Below are 26520 nucleotides of genomic sequence, written 5' to 3'. Positions count from 1 at the left end.
CCATTTGGGTGGTCACGGACTTATTCTCCAAACAAGCGCATTTTGTAGCATGCCGGCGAGTCCCCACGGCCGAGGGGCTGGCGAGACTGTTCGTGCAACATGTCTACCGACTCCACAGCGCACCTCGACGTGTCGTCAGCGATCGGGGCGGCAACTTCATCGCGCGGTTCTGGCGGGAGTTCCTGAAGCGGGTGGGGACGAAACAAGCCCTATCCTCCGCGGCGCACCCGCAGACGGACGGAGCCACGGAACGCCTGAACGGGGGGCTCGAACAGTACCTGCGCTGCTACGTGGGGCACCAACAGGACGATTGGGCGGAGCTACTACCATTCGCGGAGGTGGCATACAACAACGCCGTCCACAAGAGTACCGGGTTCTCTCCGTTCAAAGTAGCCACCGGGAGAGATTTCGTCCCCATGCCGGAGCTGCCTCAGCCGGAATCCCAGATCAACTCCCTGGACGCCTGGTTCGCCCAAATCGACGAGACCCGGTGAGCGGCGCACGCGGCATTGCAAAGAGCCAAAGCCGACTACAAGAAGCACGCGGACCGCAAGAGGCTCCCCGAGGAAAAATGGAAAGTGGGGGACCAGGTGTATCTGTCAACCAAAAACCTAAAGACGCACCAGGCATCGAAAAACCTCAGCCCGAGGTTTGTGGGGCCGTTCCCCATTACGGAGGTCATCAATCCGGTGACCGTCAGGCTGACGCTCCCAAAAAGCCTCGGGAAGATCCACCCGGTGTTCCATTGCAGCCTGCTAAAGTTGCACCAGCCGGGGAACGCCTGGCACAAGGTGGAGGGAGTACCGCCACCCATCATGGTCGGGGGGGAGCAGCACTTCGAAATCAACCGGATACTGGACGCCCGGAGGCACAAGGGGCAGACCCAGCTCCTAGTGCAATGGAAACATTTCCCCAAGTCCCACAGCGAATGGGTGAGTAAAACCCACATAAGGGCGCCGGACCTAGTGCGGGACTTTTACAGTAAATACCCCGGGAAGCCGAAATAGAACCGAGGGGGGGGAGTTGTCTTCAGGGGGGCGGCATGTCAGGTTCGGTCAGCACGAGGCTTCAGGGAAGCACGGGGCTGCAGGGAAGCTCGCAACCAGACCACGCGGAATCCACCGGCGGTAGCTAGCGGGGAAAAGAGGAACCGAAAGCGCCGCTAATTAACGAGCCACCTGCGGCCAGCTAAACAGGAAAACCACAGCGGAAGCTTTTAACTATGAACTGATAACGGCGCGAGCATGCAAGGAACGGGGCCGCAGGGCAGCGAAACAAGATCGCAACGCAGCACAGAACCCGCGGGTCTGCACGTAGCAGGGAGGGACCAACCCAGCCGGAGGGGGACTGGCAATCAAGGACAATGGACTCTGACTGACCCTGCCATCATGAACGATCAAGGGGGACATTGGGGGGCCTAATAGTCCACAGCTGCAACGCGATCACGAGGCGGGAAAAAGCGCGGGAAGGGGGGAATATAACAAGTGATGCAATTGTACCAAGCCAGTCCTGGCTTTGCTTGTGACTACTACGTTACGCATGAGTAAACCTTCTTTGTGAACCACACGTGTCACGAGAGTTTCTCTGTCGAACGGGGCAAATCTTACACTGTGAACCTTTAGGTCTCCCATCATTCAGACATACCATATTGCCTACTCCTTTCATGAACAGAAGTGTCACACTTTCTGAGAACCCTCAGCTTTGCTTCTTCTCCAAGCAGCAACTACAAATTCCTAATATTACCAAGTCTCTATTTAAACTTTCTCAGCTCCACCACTCAATTTCTAGAAAGGTAAGGTCTATATGCAGTTCAGTGCTATGTGACAAGGGTAAGTTCCCATGACTGATAACCCTAAGGCATCCTGTCACGCCTCAGACGTCAATTTAAATTCCAACCCAGACACAAACCATACTGATTATCATTATGGGGAACCACATAAAGCAAGAATATACAGCCGACTTTATATAGATATCTAGGGCCCCAATTCCCAATACTCCTATAAGGAATAAAGCTGACAGGTCCCACCTCTAGAGGAAACTGTTATGTCAAATAGATCAGTTGCTTTCCATGGTCATCAGGAAAATGGCCAAATCTCTGTAGACTCACAAAGGTAGTAGGAAAATCCCTAGAATTTAAACCCTGGAACACAGACCTATATAAGTGCCTTGATTTCTGTATACTGTAGGTGATCTTCTGTATATGGCAATGAAGAAACTAATCTTGCCAAATTCTGACATGAGTCTTCTGCTGAGTAAGCCAGTTCCTGAATATTTGAAGAACTGAACCACCTATGTGAAATCTCATAGCTAGATTTGTCCCATGCTTGTAGAGGAAGGCCTTTTCTTAGAGACCAAGGGTTAGATTATGACTACAGAACTCCTTGCAATCCTGCTAACTCTTGATCAAGTCATTTGTGCCTTGAAGTCCTCTAACACTTGAATATTTGCTTCCTTGCCTGAGAAGTATGATGGGAATCCAAGCAAACATATGACCTTCCTATCTTAATTAGGTGCTCCTGGGCATGTTGGAGATGCTTTGTCTTGGGTGACTTCAATTTCTATACTCTGGGAGAAGGATCCACTGTAGCTCATGAGTTCATGGCCTTTATGGTGACCAGGGGCTTATCACAAATAATTGTATGCATCTATATATCGATGGACTTATGCTAGAGCTGCTCTTTATTTCAGAGTAAATAAGACATGCTCTAAAAATGGAAAACATTGACACCTGTTCTTGGTCACAGATCACTTCCTTGTCAAACTCAATAAATGTGAAATACAGATGTGGTGGACTTTTAAGATTGGTTCACCCCAAACTAATGAACCCAGAATGATTCCAGACGGAAGGCTGAGAGTTTCCCCAACAATTTGCTGAGAAATTCCATCACATACCTGATCAGCATGCTGGATGAGATGCTCCTGTGAGACATTACCAAATGGGGAAGAAGAGAAAATGAAGCAACTGAAAAGAGCCCTAGATCAAGTATGGTGAAAAACCAGAAGTGGATGTGACCGAGTCCCAGTAAGAACTCATATCTGAGGCTAAATGGTGGTAATAAGAGTAGATGCTCATATGGGAGATAGTCAATGTTTCTTTGAAGGATGGGTTAATGCCACTAGCACTGAGGGAGCTGGAAATTCATAGCCTGCTGAAGAGGCCTCTCCATGGATCTGGTAGTTTCTGAAACTTCAGCCTGGTATCCAACCTTCCTTTTCTAAAGAAGGCTGTTAAGCAGGTCATGGGGAGTCAACTACAGAGAATCCTAGAATAGTTTACGTGGGCCTCTGTCAGTCAGGAATCAAGCAAAGGCATGGGACAGAAACATCACTGGTCACTGTGGTCAATTATCTTTGTTTGGATCTAGATGGGGGACTGATCCTCTTGATCCTATTAGACTCCTTAGCATTCAGTATGATCAGTTGTAGTATCCTTGTGATTACCTACATGAGTTGAGAGTTGGGGGCACCAGGCTGTGAGGGTTCTGCCCTTATGTGAATGAGCAGTTCTAGTTGATAGTTATGGAAAGAAGCACTCAAGGCCTTCGTTAAATCCCTGCATGGCACAGGGACTGGTTACTTGCAGGGCGGCCTCTCTTCTAGGGTTCCTGCCCATTTCACCAGATCTGACAGAGTCTGGGGTTCCTAGGGACTCAGTGGTGTTCTCTATGTTATTTAACATGTGTATGAGGTCATTGGGAAAGATTACCCATCAGCTTGGAGTGACCTGTACATCACCACCTCAGTCCAAGCTGGTGATGTCATGGAATACCTGAACCAGTATCTAGGAGCAGTTCGGAATTGGGTAGCTCAGATTAAATCTCACCAAGAAGAAGTTGCTGTTAATCAGTAAACTCATCCCAGTATCTACTTTTGACACGGTCATGTTGTCCCCAAAGGAATTGGTTCATGACTTGGGAGGGGGTCTTCCTGGACTTGTATTGCCTGTTCAAGAAGCAGGTAAAAGCTGCGATCAGTGAGGCTTTTGCCCAGGGTTGCTTGGTGTGCTAATTATGACCCTACCTGGATCAGGATTCGCTGGCTGTGGTAATTTATTTAGAGAGATAATTTGTTTATTTCAAGAATGTGTATGGCTGTCCATCTTACATACAAACACTGGGTAGCTAACTACAATCCACAAAACAATATAATAAAATCTCTACCTACAAAATATAAAACAAAATTAAATACTACAATAACTAAGGTGCCATAACAGACTCACAACCACACCTATATCAGGCTCAACTAACATTCTTACCTAGGGGAAGAGCCAGGTCTTCATGGCCTTCCAGAAGGCCAGGAGGATCAGGGCCCTCCAGATCTCAGGGGAAAAGTTGTCCCATTAAGCAGGTATCATGACAGAGAAGGCACATCTCTGAGATCCCATTATTTAATAGAGGGAACCTGGAGCACACACATCTTGTCAGATCTGGTAGAATGGGCTGGAACCCTAGAAGAGGGGCAGTCCTTCATCTTTCATCTTTCATCACTCTGAGCATATGGCCATCTGACATGCAAAACTTTGTGCAGTCCCAGTAGCAAAACTGTCCCCTTGGTCTGCTATTAAAACCCAATATGTCTGTCTACTCTTTGATCTGCAGGCACCACAGGGGCACTGTATAAAGCACAGAAGCCTAAAAGTTCAATCCTTAGTAAAGGGGGTTGAACCATATAAGATCTAATACTATCTATAATAGCTGTGTGTATACTTGATGAGTCCCAGTGAGGATGGAGCTGCTCATACACTGCCTTTTGGTGGTCATGTATAAAACTTTATATAGTGGTACCTCTAGTTACGAACGCCCCTACTTACAAATTTTTCTTGATACGACCAGCTCCAGCCCCAAAAATTTACCTCGACTTGCAAACTCACCTCGACTTACGAACCGGATCCGCGGCCATTTTTCTGCCCGTGCCACGTGGTCCACGGCCATTTTCCGCCCATGCCACATGGTCCGCGGCCATTTTCCCGCCCGTTCCACATGGTCCGCGGCCATTTTCCCGCCCGTTCCACGTGCTCCGCGGCCATTTTTCCGCCCGTTCCACGTGGGCCGCGGCCATTTTCCACCCGACACATGGTCCGCGGCCATTTTTCCGCCCCTGACGCATGGTCCGCGGACGCTGAAATGGATTAACGGTAATTACATTGAACCTTATGGGAAAATTTGCAATTCGAGTTGCAACAGAGTCACGGAACGGATTAAATTCGTAACTCGAGGTTCCACTGTATACTGAAATAGTCCCCCTCTAGTGTATGGTGGGAAATGGCTCCCATCTCAGTCATGGAACCTCTAATATGAGGGCAAGACATAGCATAACACTTCTACCTCTTAGCCTGAGAGCTCAGATAAGGAAGGTGTAAATCTTTCATTTGACAACAAAGATACTAAACTGGTAGACAGCTTCTGCCTTTTAGGATCAACCATCAACAATAAAGGAACAAGCACTCAAGAAATACACTGCAGACCAGAGCACTTGGCAGCCATGAAGGTCTTGGAAAAGATATTCAGATGCTATGATGTATCTATACTTACAAAGATCAAAATAGTGGTATTCCCTGTGATAATCTATGGAGGTGAAAGTTGGACTTTGAAGAAGTAGGGTAGAAAGAGTATTGAACTTTGAGGTTTTTTGAATTTGGGGGTTGGAAAAAAAATCCTGAGAATACCATGGACAGCCAAGAAAACAAATGGATCATCAAACAAATTAACCCAGAATTCTCACCCAAGGCACAAATGACCAGGTTCAAATTATTCTGACATATTATGCAAATATCTGGAGAAGGTTCTAATACTGGGAAAGGTAAAAGGAAAGAGAAGAAAAAGTTGACTAGCAGGAAGTTGGATGGACTCAGTTTACAGTGGTGATGGGTACACCCTGAAGGACCAGGTTAGGGAGAGATCATCATGGGGAAAATGTACCTGTGTGGTCGCTTGACACCAGCTTGATGGCACATAATCAATATCCCTGTTAGATGATTCATTCTGCTATCCCCTTCGAATGATCACACAGGTCCAGGCTTCCACACCAAGAGGGAGATGACCTCTTCTATAGCTGGTGCTTTTGCCTAAGTCCTTCCTGCCTTGCCTAAGATCATCTGGAATGTGCAAGGAGGTACAGCCAACATGCAGATGTGCCACCATGAACTGAACAATCCTTTCTGCAATAGTTGAAAGAGCATGCAGAGGAAATGGCTGATGGTCCCTCAAATATGCACTATTATATCAGATAGTATCCAGGTGAGCAAGTGGAGAAGAAACACTCAGAAAAGAAAAAAATAGAATATTTAGAATATTCATTAGTTTTTCTTGCATGAGTGTGTATGTTATATATGCAGGTATACGTGTGTGTATATATATATACATACATACACACAACTGTTTCTGGCCCTAACCAGCAAAAAGGAAAAGGAGTCGTGCAGAGATTTCAGGACACTTTTCAGTGGGGGAGGAATCTGCCCTGCTTTTTTTCCCCCCCAGACCGGGATGCAGGGCAAAAGGAAGAGCAGGCTTTCGTTTGGCCGCCTCTCCAGCCTCTCCAGTCCAAAGAGAAGCGGCCGCGCTGGAGCTCCTTCTCCACATAAACGCATAAGCGCCGTCGGCCCTCGAGATAAATTCGGGGAGGGGGAAAGAGGCGTTCTAGTGAGTGGGAGAGTCCATTCAGCCTCCTAAGCCGGGGTCGGAGCCAGGGGAGGTCGGGAATTTCCCTTGGCCTTCCAAGCGCCCCTATTTCCAGGGAGGACCGTTGGTACATGCGGATCTTCAAGAGCAACGCCGAGCTCCCCATCTCCTTGAAACCCAGGAAAACGCATCCTCGACCATCCAGTCTTCCATGGGGAGGAAAAACCTGTTCGTCACCCCTCCTCTCCGTGCGTAGAAGCTGAATGCGGTAATCCGGGGAGGAGCAGCAGATGACTTCATGCAGCAGGACTGCCGTGAATTTGGAATCAGCAGCTGCATGCTGGGGAATGACTGACAGCGGGAGTACCCCCGGGCATTTGCCTGGCGAGCCCTCCTTCTCCAGCGTTCTGTTAAAACCGCAACCACGGGGGGTGGCTGGGCCATAAACTGCTGAAAACAACAGCCCAGCGGCGGCAAGCAGATGCGTTAAATAATCGGTCGTCGGAAAGGTGAGTCAATGGGCTCGTTGCTCTTCTCCCGCCTCGCCCACCGCCGTTAACAAAACGGCGGGGTGGGGGGGACAGGGCCCGTGGCGGACGGGAGGGCGGGCGTAGCACGTGCTTCGCCAGAGGCGTGTGAGTGTGACTCGGTAATGGGCTCGCCGAGCTTGAAAGACGCGTTGCGGGGCTGCTGGAAAACCGCTTGCAGGCGCTAATCGCTGCTCGACCGGGGAGGGTTCCTCTGTTGGAACCCAAGCCGGGATCCCCGTCAGTCTCCCTCGGGCCGGCCCTCCTCCGCTCTTGCAGGGGACGCCCGCTTGTTCACCCGCAGAGCAGCGCGCGCCCGTGCTGCCGAGACGCGTCCCTTACTTCGGCGGCGAGGAGCCCCGGGCAGAGCGGATTTCGGAGCCTTGCCCTTCGCGCGGAGGGACGCCTCCCCGCGCCCGAGGGTCAGCGCTTGTTTTCTCAGCCGTCTAAAAATAGTCGCGAGTCGGAGGGACGGTGGGAGCAGGGAGAAGAGCGAGGAGGAAGGTCAGTGGCGAATGGTGGATTGCGCTTTCTCAGAACCCGCGTGTTGCTTAAATAAAAGGCACCCGAGGTGGTCCGTGGGATCTCGCAGGCAGAAATAAGCTCCATCGTGGTGGCTACGAAGCTTAAAATATGTGACCTATGATAGCTCTACGTTGATAAGAAAGGTAGGCTAAGGACAGTGGAAGGATTGGGTTTAAGTTTCGGGGGTGGGGAGAGACGGAGTTAATCTTAATCATTCCTCCTAGATCCCAAGGTTGCGTGCCCCACTGCTTTCTCCATTTTTCCTGCTACCACACTGAGAGTTGCTCTTAAAGGTTACCTTACCTCCATTTTTCTCCTGCACAAGCAGCCATTTTAATATCATACACATAAATTTGCAAGCTAGTTGATATAAAGTATCCGTGAATGGTTGATGGCCTGCATTCAAGAACCTGTTTTCAAAAATTTGGTCCCCAGATCCATGGTTCGGTAAGATAATTTTAAATGTAATGGTTGTATGGGAGTGAGCATGCAATATATGGCCTCCTTTATTAGATATGCAGTACTTCACCTACACAATTCCACACGGGATCAGTGTTTGGCGGAGGCTATACGTTGTGCAAGCTGTGCTCTTTGGTGCTGAATAGGACTACCAGATCTGGGCTGTATAAAGTCAGATGACCACTAGACAGCAGCAAAGAGTTGGCTTGTGTATCTCTTCATTGCCTTGTACTGTTCATCTATTTTTTTATAGCCTTAATCTGCTGCCCCTGAAGCCCTGCCAGATATAGGGTTGCCTCATTCAGCTCATTTAGATCTTAGCTGAATACTTTTTGTCTAGGCTGGGTTGGTAACTGTTTACATTTATTCAGCAAAATCATGATAATTCAGTCCACAGAGATTCCCACCAGCTTCCTTAAAGGTTTCTGGACTCCTGATTCTAGCTGTGCTCCTCAGTTACAGAAAACGTGCCAAAAAGCAGCCCCCATATTTGCTGTTGGATGCTTTCAGTATTGGAAGCATTTGGGTTAACATCCCCCTCCCCAAACTGGTGGTTGTCTAGATAATTTCCCTCCAATAAATGAAACTCATTCCAGCTTGAAAATGCACTTTGTGCCAGAATGTGAAATGTGTTATGCCAATAGTCTGTTGAGCATCAAGGAAGCTTCCTCTGTTTGTTGAAAGCAATTAACCAGGAATAAATAATCACCATTTGTTCTGTTTAGCAAAACTAGAAAAGAGGAAAATTCTAACTGGAAGGCATTCCTAGTTCTGCCTATATTCTAACTGGAAGGCATTCCTAGTATGATTTACTTATTTGGTTAATAAATATTGGTGAAACCTCCTTTCATAGTTTTTACTCTCTTTAGTCCAGGGGGAATAGTAAATCAGATTACCTATCTTATTTTCATAAAAATGGGGAATAATGTGGTGCAGAAGTGATTCATATTCATAGATATATGCTTCAGGTGTCTTGTCCTTCTTCATATGGTGCCATAGACCTGTAATTCCTGGGACTCTACATATAGACTGGTCTCATACCAAAAATATGTTGTTTATTATTTACTTTCCTTAATATAGGTCTGTGTTTTCTAAATAACTGAAAAGTTTTAAAATAGAAAGGTGCTTATGATGGAAACTTATATTTGACAAGTATAAATCTTGGTTAAGTGCCTGATTGTCCTCAGTTCTTCAATATGCACCATGGTTCAGCTGATCTGATTAATTTAATATTAGCTGAGGTAGTTGAACAATCAAAGTCTTGTTGGTACTAGGGTTTTCTGTAGGGGTTTATATTTCAAAAGGAGGTGAGGAAAGATGATGATAGTATTGCATAACTGAGGCTCAAATAGAAGGAAGCATACTAAATTGCAAATATGGCATCTAAAAATGAAAGGAGAAGCTATAAAGAAACAAATCCATCATTTAGGGCTGTCAGTATTTGTATGGCCCTTTTGTGCTTTTAATTGTTGCATAGCATACAGAAAATTCCTGCAGCCTCATCACTGAGGTGAACTAAGGTTATTTCGAAAATATGATAGCATGATTGAAAGATGATATGTGCATTGTACATGCACACAGATTAAGTATGATCTGGGTTAGAATACCAGTTCTGAGCTAAACTTGATATACCAAGTTGATGGTTGAGCATGAAAAAAATAGCATGTTCAGATTTTACTAGTTTTCTGTGTGTCTTACATGTCTGTAGGTGCCAAATTGTAGTTTTAAAAGTGTTCTGGAAGTATTCAAAGTATTTAGAGTATATGTTGCACAAGGCATTATGACTATTACAGTGCATCTCCCAAGTCCAGATTCCTAAACTGGAATAGCTCAGGGATCTGTAACTTCTTTGAGTTGTGGGAAGACTAGGAATGTTGAGACCACATCTGGAGAACTCTCATAAAATGCTCCCAGAGAATTAAAAGAAGTTACAAAGTACAAAGTTACTATAATGCCAGGTGACTCCCTTGGTCAGCTTCTCCTGCAGGATGTTCCCATCTATCTCTGTATATCTTAGCCCTATTTCTGGATAGGTGGACATATCACCAAATGAAACAGTCTCCTACTTTAAGTATACCATTTGAGGAATTCTTGGGGGGGAAATCCTGGAGGCAGATATTCTTTGTTTTATACCATGCCAGTTTCCCATTAAAAAAAAAAAAAAAGACAAATCATGTGGGGTAGGAAGCCTGGCCAGCACTAAAAGAGTTCTTTACAGGCACAGTAACAGCTAGAGATGGGAATCCAACAATAGCTTGCCCATTTGGAAATTCACTGTGTTATGAACGTAAAGGGGGCATTGAGCAAGGTGAGGATAATAGTCATGGCCTAACTCTCGATATTAGATACACTGCCTAGCCCCACTTATATACATTAATGCAGTAATACCTTTGTCTGCAGAGAAAAGCCCTTGAGAAAGTAACTTCTTCTGTCTAGGCCTCCTCTCCATGATAAGGATATTTATGTAATTGACTTCATGGAAGATTACATACGAGCATTTGTTTGCATTAAGGTTTCCCTCCATAGTTGAGCATATCAATACACTGTTACCTGTAGAGAAGATCAGGCAGCATGCCCAATATGAGCGAAAGGACTGTCTTCACTTTCCATTACTCTCATGGCATCCTCATCCATTGTGCTGAGTTCCCCAGTTTCTAAGGAGAGACTTACAAGTGTCTGACTTATCCTTTTCTTATAATTGGCCTACCCAGCTAATGTGCAGAGTGAGTGTAGTGTAGGGGTTAAGTGTTAGACTTGAACAAAGAACACTCAGCTTCAAGCCCGTACTCTCCTGAGCCACTTATGCAGCCAGTCGCTCATTCTCACTCCAACCTATTACACCAGGTTGTTGAGGTGATTTAGGTATTTGTTTACATATGTAAATAATTTTATTTGGCCACTCAGTTCACTACTGTGATTCTGGGTGGAGAATAATAAATTAAAACCAGAAATTAGAACAAACTGCTCGAGGCCCTCTTTGAATTCCCAGAAAAAAGGCAGAATGTCTGATTCCAGTTCTTTGAACAACCTGGACAAAGATAATATTTTAACTACATATTTGAAATAAAAATTTACAAATATAATTCCAGGACTAAATGGATTTAAAAACTAAATAAATAAACCTCTAGATCCTAACATATCTTTTTCCAGTCTGGCACTCTCTATAATATATGCTGGCTTTGAATTATGGGCATTGAACTTCAGCCTATCTGGAATGTGCCAACTTTGGGAAGACTCCTCTAATGCATTGTTAGGAAGTGTTCTGAACAATTCAGTACCTAATCAGTCAGAAATGCCCAAAAACAGTTCTCTGAAAAAGCATTTGCCCACTTTGAATGTTCTGAATGATTACATATCTGTAGCACTGAATGTTATCAGAGCTTCATGTAGGTCCTAAGTGAACAAATACCACCAAAGTTTGGTGCTTGCTTCTATTTCATAAAAACTGTCATCTAGTATGTGATGTGTCACTGTGAAAAAAATAATTTCCTCACTAGTTCAGTCCACTCATTTAAAAATTGACTAGGGTCAGCTGACTCAGTTGTCATTAAACAATTAAGTCTTATTTGGGTCAGCCCTGCTCTAATCTGGGGTCCCATCATCACAATAAAGGTTTTACCACACAGATCTAGAAACACAATATGTCATGCTTAAAATAAACTTCTGAAGACCTCCATCAAAAAGTCACTGATGCTTACTTATTTAGAAAAGAAACAATCTTGCAATGAAGAATACTTGGAATGTTAGTGGATCTTCTGAAGACTGTCCATCTTGTCAAAATCACTCCAGCAGTTTAGCATAAAAAGGTCCAGGAAGTTACAAAGAACCCCAGAGTAACATCCAAGGATCCTCATACCTCTCACATCTTGCCTAAAGTCAATGTTTATTATTCTATTATTAAAAATATTGCTGTGTAATAATGGGATTCATAGAAGAGCAGGAAGACGGAAAGCATGCTGATAAGGAGAACATAGATGCTCTTTCAAGTTTGGCAAAAAGCACTTTGGTGATTCTATAGAATTCTGGAGGAATGTTTTATGGACTAATGAATCAAAAATGGAGGTTTCTCAGTTACTTGGATGGTGTTATGATTGGCAGAAACCAAACACTGCATTCCACAATAATAATCTCATACCAACTCTCAATCATGCATGGTTTGAAGATCAGATGACCTGCCATTATTGAAGGAAGTGTGAATTCTGCTTTCTGTTGGAAAATTCTACAGAAAAGCCATTTGTCTTTTAGCTGAAACACAATGGGTCATGTAGCAAGCCATTGATCCTAAATATATAAGAAAGATATAAGAGAATGGATGAAAAACATATCCAACGTTTTGAAAGAACCAAGTTGAAGTCCATACCTAAACCACATGGTAGTGTTTTGGCAGAGTTTGAAATGAGTTCATGCTAAAAAAACTCTAATGTTTCTGAGCTGAAGCATTTTTCCATGGAGAAATGGACCAAAATTCCTATACAGTGATGTGAGAGATTGATCTCTAATTAGAGAAAACATTTGATTGCAGTAACTAAAGGTGATGCAACCAGTTAACTAAATCTAGAGGGCAACTACATTTTTCACACTGAAATGAAACAGGCACCAAACTTTAGTGTTACTTGTTTATTCAGACCCTCTTCATATGTTACTAGGACTCATAAGAAGCTCTGATAGTATTCAGTGTCAAAGATAGACAAAAATTCTAAATATCAAAAGGGAAATATTTTTTTGATTGAACTATATTTTACATTATAGAAATACACAAGTTAAAATACAACTAAGGAGAAGCCAAAATCAAAGTCAATGAGGGCAGAAAATATACCACAAAATTGAAATACAAAAGCTATTTTGAATATCATAGCAAACAAGTGAAGTTATTTTATGTCTTTTTAGATTCTTAGAAATCAAATTAAGTAACTTGAGCTTTCTCACATATTCTGGTCATTTGTTGACATTGATTAATTTACAGAGCCAGAGATTAAGGTGAAGGATTGTGCATTATTTCTTCTAAAAGTTTAGTCTAACTAAATTTCAGGTGACAGTTCATCTCATGATCCTTGTGGACAGGTGGGTAAGCTACAGATTCAGAGTACAGTTTATGCTTGCCAAATCCAATAATAGCATTGGGAAAGAGAGGTTAGGGAAGAAGTGTAGAAAGCTGTTATTCCTTCATCTCTGTTCTTATAAAGCAGATAATGCGGTCGCACATAAGTAGTTTCATTTTTTCTTGGTATCTTTAACTGAAGGTGGCATCTTAAGTCATGCCTGAGAGTTATTTTACTTTGTCAGCTATATGTAGATATCATACATTTTGCTTAAGAAACTTAGACAACTGCAGGCAAGTACAGGAAATGTTCTGCTAGTTTTCCTTCTGGGTTTACATTATTGTGATCTATCAATCTGGATTTACCAGCCTACTTATTTCATTGTGTTACTTCTACTTTTGTGGAACTTGGGATTTGGGCTCAGGTAACTTCACAGTAGCCTTTTAATTACCAGTTGATTCCCAGGCTCAAGTCCCAGGTGTTGATTTTAACTCTTTAAAATACTCAATGGCTTACAGCCTGGCTATATAAAATACTGCCTGTAGTAGTAAGAACATGCCAAGTTAATAAAGTTTGTTACTTGCAGAAACACATTTGATGGGCATGCTGGAGATGGTTTTCTCTTGTGTTGTTGTCAAATTGGAGAAGATGTAGCTCAGCTGTAGAGCACCTAGCATTGCCAATAAGCTAGAAGTGCTATTGTTTGAAACCCTGAAGATCTGTCAGTGATGACAATGAACTAATGGTCAGACTGGATATGAGGCTGTTTCGGTGCTTCTCATTGTAGGATATGCTTCCTTCAGAGTTACTACTTTCCTCTGTTTTAGTTTTCATGAAAATCTTTAAGAAGCTTTTCTTTAATTTGGCCTATTAAATTACATTCAAAGTCTTCACTTCTTTTAATGTGGAATTTCTGCATTTTTATTTATTTATTTATTTATTGGTATTTGTGTTTTTCTTTTATCTTTTATTTTGATCAGCACTTTTCTCCTGAGTTTTTTTAAGGAGAAATGATGCTATAAAATATAAATAAATACATAAATGTTCATACATTACTCCTTGAGTAGAGTAAATGTGAAAATTGTAGAAGGACTGTAATAGTTTCTCATACAATTGGATTAAACCTTGCTTAAGTTTGTTCTGAAAGTCCAACCACACAAAAATATGACAATTCTTGTACATATATGTTTTGAGATTGGACTAAGCACTGTTCCTTATTTCTACCTACAAATAGCTTGCTACAAAAGCCACTATGTTATAGTTTTAGACCCGCAGCTTTACAGAAAGTCATTTGTGAGTAAAATAGTTTCAGAATAAATGCTTTATAATGTGGCTGTTATGTAGAAGAAAGGCAATTAGTTGGGCAATGTGACCAGGGTTCATATGAATATTAAAGAGGAATCCACTGAAGTCTTGGCATACCGCCATCTTTTGCTGAATTTACAGTATGTCTGCAGATTATTGTGGTTTGTGGGAGGAGAAAAATGTACAGTTCAAAATAATGAAGCTGCTCATGGACTAGCAAGGATTCAAGGTGGGGAAATAATATTTGCTGACAAAAATCCTGGAACAGAAGTACTGTAAATTGGTTTTGCTTACCCTGCATACAGAACTGCTGCTTAGGGCTTCAGCCTTGCAGGTTCTCTGATTGTATTTTTAGAAAAAAACAATTTAGTGCTAAACCATGTGGTTTGACTCAGAAGCAAGGGATTTTCTCTGAATGAGAAAACTAGTCTAAGCTTACATGTACAAAAATTGTAACACCTCTGCTTTGTGAGCTGCACTGGTTGCCAGTTAGCTTCAGGGTGCGATTCAAGGTGCTGGTCGCTACCTATAAAGCCCTACATGGCATAGGCCCTGGATACTTGAGGGACCACCTGTTTCCTATAGTATCTGCCTGACTAGTTCAATCTAGTAGGGTTAGAGTGCTCTGGGTTCCATCAGTTAAACAATGCCACCTATACAAACCCCGGCAGCATGCCTTCTCTGTAGTGGCACCTGCCTTCTGGAATGAGGTTCCCCCCAAAATTTGAATGGATCCCACCCTACTGGTATTTCGAAGGGCCTTGAAGACCTGGCTCTTTGCCCAGACCTTTGGAGAGAACAATTGATGCCCCTTTCTTCCTTTTTGTTCCCCTCTGGGTTTATTTTCTTTGACATCATTGTTCCTTTGTCTTGTGCTGTTTTTGTGTTTTTCGTATTGTTCTCTGTTTTTCCAATGTTTTAACAATTGTAAACTGCCCAGAGTGGCTGGCAGAATATAAATTTAATCAATTTTTAGTCTTATTATTAAATCAGGAATATATGATCTCAAAAATTGTTCATTGAGCCCAGTATATCTGAGAGGATACTGTTGTCCCTTAAAAGCAGATATAAGTATGGGAGACAGTTATAAAGGATATGGAAAAACTACTTCATCCAATGAGAAGAAAAATATATAGAGATGTTTATGGGAGGACAAAGAGACAAAGTCATTTTGCAGGAGGAGAAGTGAAAGCAGCATCAACTTAGCCCAAGGAAATTGCTTCAGTGTGAATCTTGAAAGGGCAGTTTGGCTCAATACTATATCCTGAACTCTTTACTCTTTCAGTACTAGTTAAGTCTGTAACAACACTTCCTAGATGTTTTAGGAACTCTTATCATTGGGGTCAAAAATAGTTATCTCCTGTTACATGTTTGTAATAAACATGACACATGATTTCTATTATAATCTTATTTTAATGGAGATAAATGTTGATTATTAAATCATAGCTATTAAATATGACCCATCTGCTCTAAAACCGTTCTTTTGAAGTATTTTCTAGTATTCTAACAACAGATTAGTTAACTTCTTCTCACCTAGCTGTTCCTGTGCTATCCTCGAATGTACAGTAAGTTTTAATTACATGTATATTATTTATTTCCCTCTGTCCTGTGGCTGTTCCTAAAGATTTTTTTTGATGTCTAAGGAGAGCATAGCTAGAATATATCTCTCACTTATCCATTCCTACATATTGTTCACACATTGTGCATATTTCAGTTGGTTTTCTGCTGACCACAATACATTGTTGCAATACTTTTCTCTTTTCTTTGTGTAAAATGCTGTCTGTAGGTGCTGATGTTGACGCAGCATTTGGGCAGTCAATGGAATTGTTGTGTTCACTAGAGAATAGAAACTAATGATTCATAACAGAGTTTGCACCAAAAATCCTTTAATGAGAATTACAGTGTAATCCTTTGCGTGTCTGTCCAGAGATAATTCCAGCGAAATCAGAAGAGCTTAGATACAGTTCTGTAACTAGAGAAATGGCAAAAATGAGGGTGCATAATGGTAGCCTGGTAGTTATAATTCTCATCAGTATAATCACAAACTTACAAGTTTGTTAATCCATTGTGAAAGATATATATATAGCTATAGATATCAGAGAGCATGGAGAGAATTGTTTCACTATGAAAGTGTAAGCAAGTGTACTTGAAGCATTAGGATTTTGTGGATTGGCTCTCTTTTTCAAGTGATGCCAAAGAAGCAGTGAGACATCAGAGATGAAAGAACAAATCAAGACTCAGTTCAGGTAGTAACCAAAGCTTGTTGAGAGAGAAAGCAACCAGGATTAGGATGGGGTTGCCTTTCCTCTGGAACTGTGAACTACATTCAAAATTTAAGTGTGTCCTTGAATTCAGCAGTACTACTAGAGTCAAGTAGCTCTCTGGATAGGAATGATACTGTGGAGACCTTGGTGCTCTCTGAGCTTGGTTGTTTGATTGCAGACATTACATTACCCAACTAGGTAACATCTTCAGTGCTTGTGAGTGTGGGCTTTGCTACCTGTTTATATACAGTAGCTTGCCCTGCCAGTGTTGGTGGGGGTGTGGTTTTCTCCTTGGTAGTTCCTTGATTAGGGTATTGTTTTCTGCTTGATTATTTGTCTGCTTGATTGTCTCCTTGGAAGTTCCTTGATTAGGGTATTCTTTTCTGGTTGATTGTTTGTCTGGTGTTAATCCCTGCTTATCTGGGTGTAAGCTGCTGAAGAGCATCTTTTCTGGTCTTTTTGTTTACTTCTTAGCCTTCTTGTCTCTTTTGAATGGTGTGTAAATGTGGTTTATCTCTGTGTGTCTATTGATGGCTGATGTGTCTGGGTGCCAAACTTCCAGGAATTCCCTAGTGTCTTTGGATTTAGCTTGGTCTAGGATGGTCACAGGTTCAGACTGTGTGTTAGACACCCTCCTTTCTTATAGAGACAAAGCCAGCCACAGATATTTACTTATCATCCTTACATAGCTGCCCATCTCATCTCTGGACAGCGTACAACAATTAAGATATCCATCCCTTAATTACTTCTCATTTGACAATCATAATTTTGAGAGATCAAGGCTATCAGGAAGAAGGGGGTGCATTCCAGGAAAAGAAAGACAAAAGATACCACAGTCCTTGGGGGAACATGGGAAGCATAAGAGATTCAAGATAGCCACTCCCTAGAATCTCCCAGGGTATATCCACTTGTTGCAGTAGTATAGATTTAGTCTGGCAAGATTCTGTCTATAAGGTATAAGCAAATAAAGGAACTTGACTCACCTGGACTGTTTCACCGTTGTTCTTGGGCTGGGCCTGACAATGCACCATGTGTGAATTGCCCTTCAGTAGTTCTTAAAAATTATAGCTACTAAAATGAGGTGATCATGTTCATTATGTGCTTTAGGAGCTATCTATACTAGTTTCTGTCCTGATTTATCAAGTACTTCATTATTTGCTCAAGATGACAGTTCAGATAATAGGACACAACAAGAGGCTGCCAAATAGGGAGGTAGAGATATCCAGTTCTTCAACTCCTGTATCAGGCTTTGGATTCAGGACCTCGGAGAGCAGACACCTAGTCCATCATTGCCTAGTACAGTTGAAATGATTCTGTGAACAGATCAAAATAACCTTGCTGGAAGATTCATCCCATGAGGTGCTATACCTGTTTGTAAGAGAACCAGTAGCCTTATTCTGTAAGTGTCAGCTTCCTCAGGGTGGTGAGAATTCAAGACATGATAGGAAGGTGGTTGGTGAGTGCCCTTGGGATCTTTGTATTCACTAGAGTAGTTCATAATAGGCAGTTGTCCGAGGAAACTGCCCCCCCATCTTATTATCAAGAGAGTCTAATTGGTGAATCTATGAGACAGAGCTTTCTTTGAAGTAGCATTCAGAAGGTAGAACTTTCTTAGAGAAGAGACATTGGTTCTACTGAATTTTAGATGGGTTAAAAATGTTGTATTTTTACAGAGCCTTTGAGAGATTATAATACTATTTGGTTTATTTTAAATAATGTTTCTGTTTTTATTTGATTGTGATTGTATTGTATTTTAAATTTTAAATTCCTTTGAGAGCTCTGAGCAGAAACACAATCTATACATCCTTTGAACAAATAAAATATAAATGTTATTTTTGTTATCTTGTTCTACTCCAGTAGGCATTTTCATATGATTTGCTTTTTTACCTGTACACCATTCTTCTTCCCTGAAGAATCTATCAAAATAGTAACTTTCACATTTGGTAAGGAGAAGTTTTAATTCATTGATGGGCAAGTATGAAATAAGTAGAATTTGCTTTAGTTTCCTTCATCTGCACATGAAAGATTACAGTTCACTGATGATTTTAAGAGTGGAAAGGGCATACCTAACTTTTGGGACACAGGCACAAATTTACATCACTTCTTAATTAGTACTTAATATGTATTCAACCAGATCCTTAAGCTAGAGCAAACAGAGAGAATGGGATCATTCAGTCCATTCATAATTCTGAACCAAAGTTAAAGAAAGGCAGTGTTGCATCCTCAAAAGCTGGCTGAATTGATGGTAAGAAGCAGAAAAATATCTCTTCAGGATCAGTCACTCCAAGGACTTGTTTGTGAGAAAGTTTAGCTTGTTTTCTTCTTTCTGAATTTCTTTCAGTGCAGTTTCTGGATCACTGGGAGTGTGTTGCCAAACTTCAGATCACAATCAGTAAACAAAACAAGACTCATTAAATCATAAAGTAGTGGAGCATGTGAAAAATTCAGTCTTGCTTTCTCTTTTTAAAGTTATCAAGGATACACATAGAGAATGTGAAATAAACAACAAGCTTAAGCTCAGAATTTTAAGTAACCTCTCTTTGTAATAGTTTCCTCAGGCAAGTTTTCTAAGCACTGGATGTGCTTAGAAAAACAAATAGAATATGAGATTAAGAGAGCAAGGCCTGTATCTCATTTGGGTTTTAAAAAAAATGTCCTCCCATAGGTGGTATTGATAGCTGTTCTTTCCTGTGCATTAAATAGTGAGCATGGAGTCTGGGGTTTTAATACTTGTATTAATTTTAGTACATTACCTAGAAAAATGAGAAATTGTGGTACATTGTTTAAAATCATTTGAGTGATGGAAGTTGGTACTCGGGGTAGGTAAACTTTTGAATCTGAAAAATACAGAGTTCAAAATGAGTAATAAGCTTAAAATGGGTTGTTCTGGAAATGTTTCCAAAATAGTTTTGTTTTTTTAAGTTCCAAGCAAGGGCTGTTTTGAAATGTCTGTTTCAAACTTAGAATGCATTAATTTGAAACATTTCATATTTAGAGTGTTTTCACATCCCTAGTTGGCACTGTATGAATGTTTCTTATGCTCAAATACCCAGCATCTCTATTAGCTAATGCCTTTTCACTCTGTGATAGCTTCTCTGAAGTTCTAGCTTTAGGTAAAAATCACCATAGTTGTTGGTGACTTTTAATCCCACTATTTCCTTTTAAAGGTTCATTCACTAGCAAGCCCTGCACAGCTGTCCAAAGGAATCTACTTTCTCATCTGAGATTCAGCTATAACAAAGCAAAACTGATGCTCAACCCTACTATTCTGTTTGAGTCACTTAGTTTTCCTACATTAATACGGGCAATATGTAAGCCCACCTCTCAGTGATTCCAATTCGCAATAAGCAATAGAATATAGTTATAACTCTCAATAGAAGGCAGGGTATACATATAAATAAGTACAAATTGCAGAACTAGTAGCCCACCAAGCCAGCTGTAGTATTGTTTCAGGAAACCACTTACTTTAGGTATCTGGCACTACACAAACAGGTTGGCTAAGTTCCTGACAGGCCATAATTTATAAGTTATTACAAAAGAGCTATAAATTCATGGGTTTCATTGGTTACAAAAGTATGTATGGTTGGGTGAGATTATTTGGAGAAAGAGTACTTTTTCAGGTATTGATAAATTCCAGGTATAGCAATGTTTTAAAAATTATTAGAGGCTAAGTATAATTTGTTTTCCAGACTCAGTATTATAAATACCCTGGATGATCCCAGACCACCTTTAAAATATTTCAGTTATAGAATTTTAATTTTTGAGATTAAAGATTCCAAGGGTACAACAGTTTTCCTCTTATCATACTACCCTTCAAACCCTATAATTCTTAATTGTTATCCCAACACACCTGGAAAGCACATGGTTGAGGAAGTCTGAGCTAATAAAAAACTCAAAAAAACCATCATCTTGATTTCAAAGTAAAAATGGTCTTTGCCAGCACTGCTGAACATGTATTATTAGAGAGTTACTAAGGCAGTTATGCTCAGAATGGTCAGTGGTAAAAGCAAACGAGGCCGCCCAAAAACATGGTGGCTAGACACCTTCAAAGGCGATACTGACAAGAACATAAAACAACCGAAAGAAGCCATACAAGATCGGAAAATATGGAGAGAGCTGATCCATAGAATTGCTGAGAATCAGACACAATTGAACGGATAACGTCATGATCATCGTTTTAGGAAAATTCAATAATTGCAGGGAGCTATATACCTGGTAGGAGTGTTTGGTCTATTTCTGTTTACTCAGTGAATTTCAAATTGACTTTTAGTCGGAAACCCTCATTGATTCGAGTTCTACCTGTATTGGAAAGAGTCTTAAGCTTTCAGCTACCCCTTTTTTCTTAAAAAAATGATGTGACAATGGTATATTGTGTATTAATGTGTGTATATGTGAATGTATTCATAGGTATTATATGAATAGACTTGAATATACAAGTTCTGTATAACTTAGTCACTTCTTTTCAGGCTTTTTATGGTGTTAATTCTTTTGAGCTTGGGGAGTAGATCATGTATAAATTATTTTATCCTAATAGTTACTGTCTGGATAGAAGATTTGGTATATTTTTAGGTTCTGACTTGGTTTAAGTTTTTTTTGTGTATCATTTGTTAAAATAGCATACATTTGTTATTATGTAGAAGAACTCTGACATTGATTATGCATTTATACTTCACTCTGAACCAGGTCAGACATTTACATGATTTTAATCATTTTCTTATGTCTTTAGACCTGAATTAAGCAAAGTCATGCTTCTGGAGTTAGTAATTCAATTCATTTGTACCAGTCCACATCAATACATTCAAGTTTCTTTTTAAAAAAATGTTTAACAGCACATTTCTAGTTTAAAGCAAAACAGTGAACAAAAGATAGCAAGCATATGAATCAAAATGAGTACATCAGTAAATGAGTTTTGTTAGAGTTGGAAAGTAATATGGTTAACTTGTCAGGCTTCTCCTGGCTAGTTCTTGAAGCTTCAGAGGCAATGATTAAGGGATTCAACTCTCTGATAAGTACTGTATAAGTACTTATCACAAGCAAGGAAAGCTCTTAAGAAAGAGAGAGAACCACTCTCATATGAGATAGCAGAAATCTTTTCATTTTCTTTGAAGGAGGCTAGGCCAGGAGTAGTTGATAGGGCTCAAGAAGGATCTGTGACTATGGACAAGATTGAACTGACTCCACTTGTAATTTGTGACTTTTCAAGGGTTATTCATTTCTTAGATCCAGCAAATCTGTCAGGCATATAAAGATAAAGCAGGTTTTTTTTTTCAGGCATAGAGATAAAGGGGGAAAGAGTAAAGATGGCAATGGGTTAAAAATATATTCATGTCCTTTTTATATGTATAGTTCTGTACAGCTTTTTAGCAATTCCAGATGTTTTTTGTCCAGTCTCCAGTCTCTTTTTTTTTTAGGTATGGTTGTTGAAAAGTGGTCAGACTACAGCTCCAGAGGGCCCTGGAGGAAAGTATCTGGACCTGTTGCAGTTGGGTTCAGGCCAGGGCACAATTCAGAGACAGCATTTATTATACTTGTTAATGACTTCTGGTGGAGACAGGTTGGGGTGGTGCACCCATCCTAGATCTTCTTGAACTCTCAGCAGCCTCCAGTACCATCAGTCATGGCATCCTGTGGACCAGCTATGGGGTCTGGAAGTGGGAGGCATGTTGTAATGGTGGTTATCCTTTCTCCAGGATGTGGTGACGGCAGAGAAAGGTCTAGCCTAAAGCTAGACTTTGTGGGGTGCCTTTTCTGTTTACATCTACATGAAACCATTAAATAAGTAAGCTTCTAGGTGCGATTCAAAGTGCTAGTTACTACCTATAAAGCTCTTCATTTTATAAAGCCTGGCTTTTCTGAGGAACTGCCACTCTCCAATATTTCTTCTCTGTTGCAGCACTTGTCCTCAGGAGTAGCATCTCTCCACCCAGTGGTTTGAAACTCCCCAACCCTGGAAGTTTTTTGGGGGGGAAGGTGCCTTCAAGTCAGTCTTGACTTCTGACAAATGTCTGGTCTAATCCCTGCAGTTTTCTTGGCAAGATTTCAGAAGTTTGCCATTACCTGCTTCCTAGGGCTGAGAGAGAGTGACTGGCCCAAAGTCATCCAGCTGGCTTTGTGCCTAAGGCATCCGACAATTGAGTGTCTTCAGTTTCTACCCTGTGCCTTAACCACTATACCAAACTGGTTCTCTTGCAAGTCTTTAAAAGTGATTTTAAAAACTGGCTCCCCCCACCCCCAGGTTCTGGGATAGGTTGGTGTTGATGATATGCCTATTTGATATCTTTTGCTGGTTTGGGTTGTGATACATGTTTCCCCCCATTATGGTTTTGTATTGTTTTTCAATACTGTACTGTTTTTTAATTGTATACTCCCTTCTGAATCAATTTTGAGTGGGAGGGTGTTTATAAATTGAAATTATAAATACAGGTTCTCATTTAACAATGCCAATTGGGACTGGAAACTGTCATTAAATGATGTGGCTGTAAATCAAAAAGCCATGTGACCGTGTTGCTTAGTGGTGGCAGTTCCAGCAGTCCTGTTTGCCATCAATACATGAGGACCATGTGGGTTATTAAGCGAGGATCTCACATGACTGGGACTTCCGACTTCCTGCCAGCTTCCCCACTGACTTGCTTGAGGGAGGCTGGCGGGGAAGGTCGCAAATTGTGATAACATGAACGCAGGGATGCTGCGCCAGCCATAAGTACGAGGTCCAGTAATAATTACCACTCATTCAGCACCATCATAAGTTTGAATGGTTTCTGAACAAGTGGTCATTAAACAAGGAACACCTGTAATTATATAACATACGTAATGGATAGCATGAGCGAGGAAGATACTGGAATGGAGGATCAAGGTTATCAGGAGGGAGGGGGAACATTCCAGAGCAAGTGCTTTCTCAGTCCACAGCAGGAGCATGGGAAGGCAAAGAGGATGAGGACAGCTCCTCCCTAGAGTCTCACAGGGTATATCCACTAGTTGCTTTAGCATAGGTTTAGTTTGGTGAGAATCTGTCTATTAGGAACGACATAAGGAGCAATATAAGGAACTGTATTGTACTGGACTGTCTTGTTGTTCTTGGGCTGGGCCTGACACATATCACTTAAACCTTTTGCCATTCCAAACAAATAGGCGAGTCCATTTCCCAAGTGAATTAGATTTAATTATAGAAATTAATATAGTATCCATTTCTATACAGTATATTAAAAATTACTCACATTGCTATTGTTATATTCCATATAGCATAGAAGAATTTTAATTCTGAGTCTTAGCTATTGTGGTTTTAGATATCTGATTCACTAGTGTTTCATTTTGTGACATGGTTAAAACTCCCATTAAGTCTCTGGGGTAAAATTAATATTATCAACATGAAAATTACCTCAAGATTCATGTGTATCTTAAAAGGGATTCCAGTGTTAATTCCCATTAGATATTTTACGCAGCTAGATAAGTTAATGAGAAACATTTTCTAGCAGGCTAAGACTCCTTTGGTAAATTTTGTCTACTGAATGATTGAACCAACAAGATTTTCAACTATATCATTTGTGTACATATACATATACATGCATACAAACACACATACCCTCTTTGGGTCCATTTGGAGAGCAAATGTGCAACTCTTAAAATTATTACATATGTTAATATAATATTGATAAAATATTATAGTTAATGATCTCAGTGTGATATTGAATTATATTCCTAAAACATGGATTTTGCCACCTCATGACAATTTGTAGCTTGTCAAGCCTAGGGTATGGCAGGGAGGATAATTTTAGGTAACTAGAAAGAAACTTACTATCCTGATTTTAATGAATGGATCAAGGATATAAGTTTGTTTCAAAAATTCTATTTTTGAAAAGTCTTTGTGTTCTGAAAATGAGAAGATGGCATACTATGTCTAGATTTAATTATAAGCTTACCAACTGAATTAACTTTACAGTTATTTATAGTTACATGGATATTTTTCTGTTATTACATTTTTTCTTATTTTTCACCTTTAAGTTTATTTTAATAACTATAATATATTTAGGTAATTTTACTGTATCACTGTATAAACAGTGATGAAATTACCTAAAATATCTAAATTACCTAAATGTATCTTTTAAAAATACATTTACTTTTTTATTTTAATTCCTCTGGAGCAGGTGGTAAGATGCATACTCAGAATATGAATATTTAAGATTTGATTGCTGGAACACTTTCCAGTATGCTCTATAAGGCCATCAGTAGGAAGAGCAAAGGAGCATATGCAGTGGAAACAAATGTTTAGAAGTGTTCTTTGTTCCTAAAGATGAATGGTGTGAAGCCCTTGGATCTTCAGACATTTATCACAGCCAGCCGCTGAACTCAAACCTATATCTCATTTAGCTTTGTCCCTTATGTTTACTTTCCTGCATTTTGCCTTTCTGTGGTTTTTAGAAACTAGTACTCTCCTTACTCACTGTAAGTAATCTTTCTCACAGGAGATTCCTATCTGAGAGGTTCTAGTCCTTTCTAACCAAGATGGCTTTTTCTTCTTGACATTTTTGTGCCATTTCTTTTGCATTCACAAGTATACACACACTAAAATTCTTTATCATGCCTTTAACAAGAGATTAAGGTTGATTTTTTTACTAACAATATGAACTGGTAATAATTCAGTAATTAATATTGATCAGCAACTATTGATGCTGTAAACAGGACAGGCAAACTTTCTGCATTATTCAGCCACCTGGGAATGTAGTGGGCAAGATGATGACATAATATCACCAAAAGAGGTGAGACCAGGATTTCTTTGCTTTACTATAGATACAAGTTTGATCAAATAAGTGCTAACTTGCCTTTTTTTCAGGGGTTGGAAAACCAGCATCCAAACATCCTGAGATTTATTTACAACTAAATGATATACCTGGGGTCTTCAGTAGGTACCCCATCAGGCTCCTTTCTCACTTTAGGAATCTTTATAATCTTTTCATTTACTAGTAACTGCAACAGCCTATGACAAAGAAGGGTAGGATATCTTCTCCTTTGCTTTCCCATGCTTGCTTGCTACCCCAGCCAGGTACATGGGGCTTAAGGATTGGGGGTTCAGAATGAGTAGAAGAAAAGGAGAAATTAATGGTGGTTGGGAGTTTGAGAAGAATTGGGACTTGTACAATATTTATTATTTGAATATTATAAAGTTTCTTTCCTATCCTTCCAAATTTGAACACTGAAGTATAAAGTCATCTGTTTATTTTAATTTTTATGTTGCCCCCGCCCCCAAACTGAGACTTGGAAAATATTAAAGTGGGTAATTTGAGTATGTGTCTGTTTAAATTAATTTATACAATGGGGCTCTTGACAATATATTTTATAAAATAATTTATGTTTTCCAGTAAGTTCTAAAAAGCCAGAATCGTTCACAAATGCTGGCCTGCAGAAGAGAGCAAGACATATTAAATGTGATAATACAATATGTTACATTACAAAGCCAGGTACTTAGGTTGAAACCTGCTCATTTCTCATAAAGCAGCAAATTTTCTTACATGAAAAAAAAGGGCTAGTCCAATTCAGAACTCCCTATTCTGCTAAAGAATTGATTCTTCAACCCATTTCAAGTCAATTTCAGAGAGCATTAAATAAATAAACACACAGATCACACAATATTTTTGCAGTAATTTTTCTTTGGGCAGAACCATCACAAGAAAGCTACATATTAAGACATGGTACAAATCTCATTTTTTAAAAATATCTGCCTTGTGGAGGAAATAATTTACTGGGTTCATACGTGCTAAACCATAATTTGGGTCATCAAGGATTGCTGATT

At 40.5% G+C, this 26520-nt stretch overlaps 1 protein-coding gene across 3 annotated transcripts in view; it reads left to right on the top strand.

Moving 5' to 3' along the window:
- Nucleotides 1-6791: 6791 nt before the first annotated feature.
- PKIA (cAMP-dependent protein kinase inhibitor alpha) overlaps nt 6792-26520 on the top strand; it is a 39499-nt gene continuing 19770 nt past the window's right edge. Inside the window, exon 1 of one of the 3 annotated variants that reach the window (XM_088149211.1) lies at nt 6792-7126. The gene's annotated coding sequence lies outside the window, so the exon portion shown is untranslated. The other 2 variants (XM_088149212.1, XM_088149213.1) reach the window with 2 other exon arrangements.

Source organism: Python bivittatus, unplaced genomic scaffold (genome assembly GCF_059951505.1).
Source record: "Python bivittatus isolate LINGU-HERP-01145 unplaced genomic scaffold, Pbiv_v1 ctg000590_np1212, whole genome shotgun sequence".
NCBI lineage: Eukaryota > Metazoa > Chordata > Lepidosauria > Squamata > Pythonidae > Python > Python bivittatus.
The sequence above is the reverse complement of the archived record's forward strand: the minus strand, read 5'-3'. Positions and strand labels throughout refer to the sequence as shown.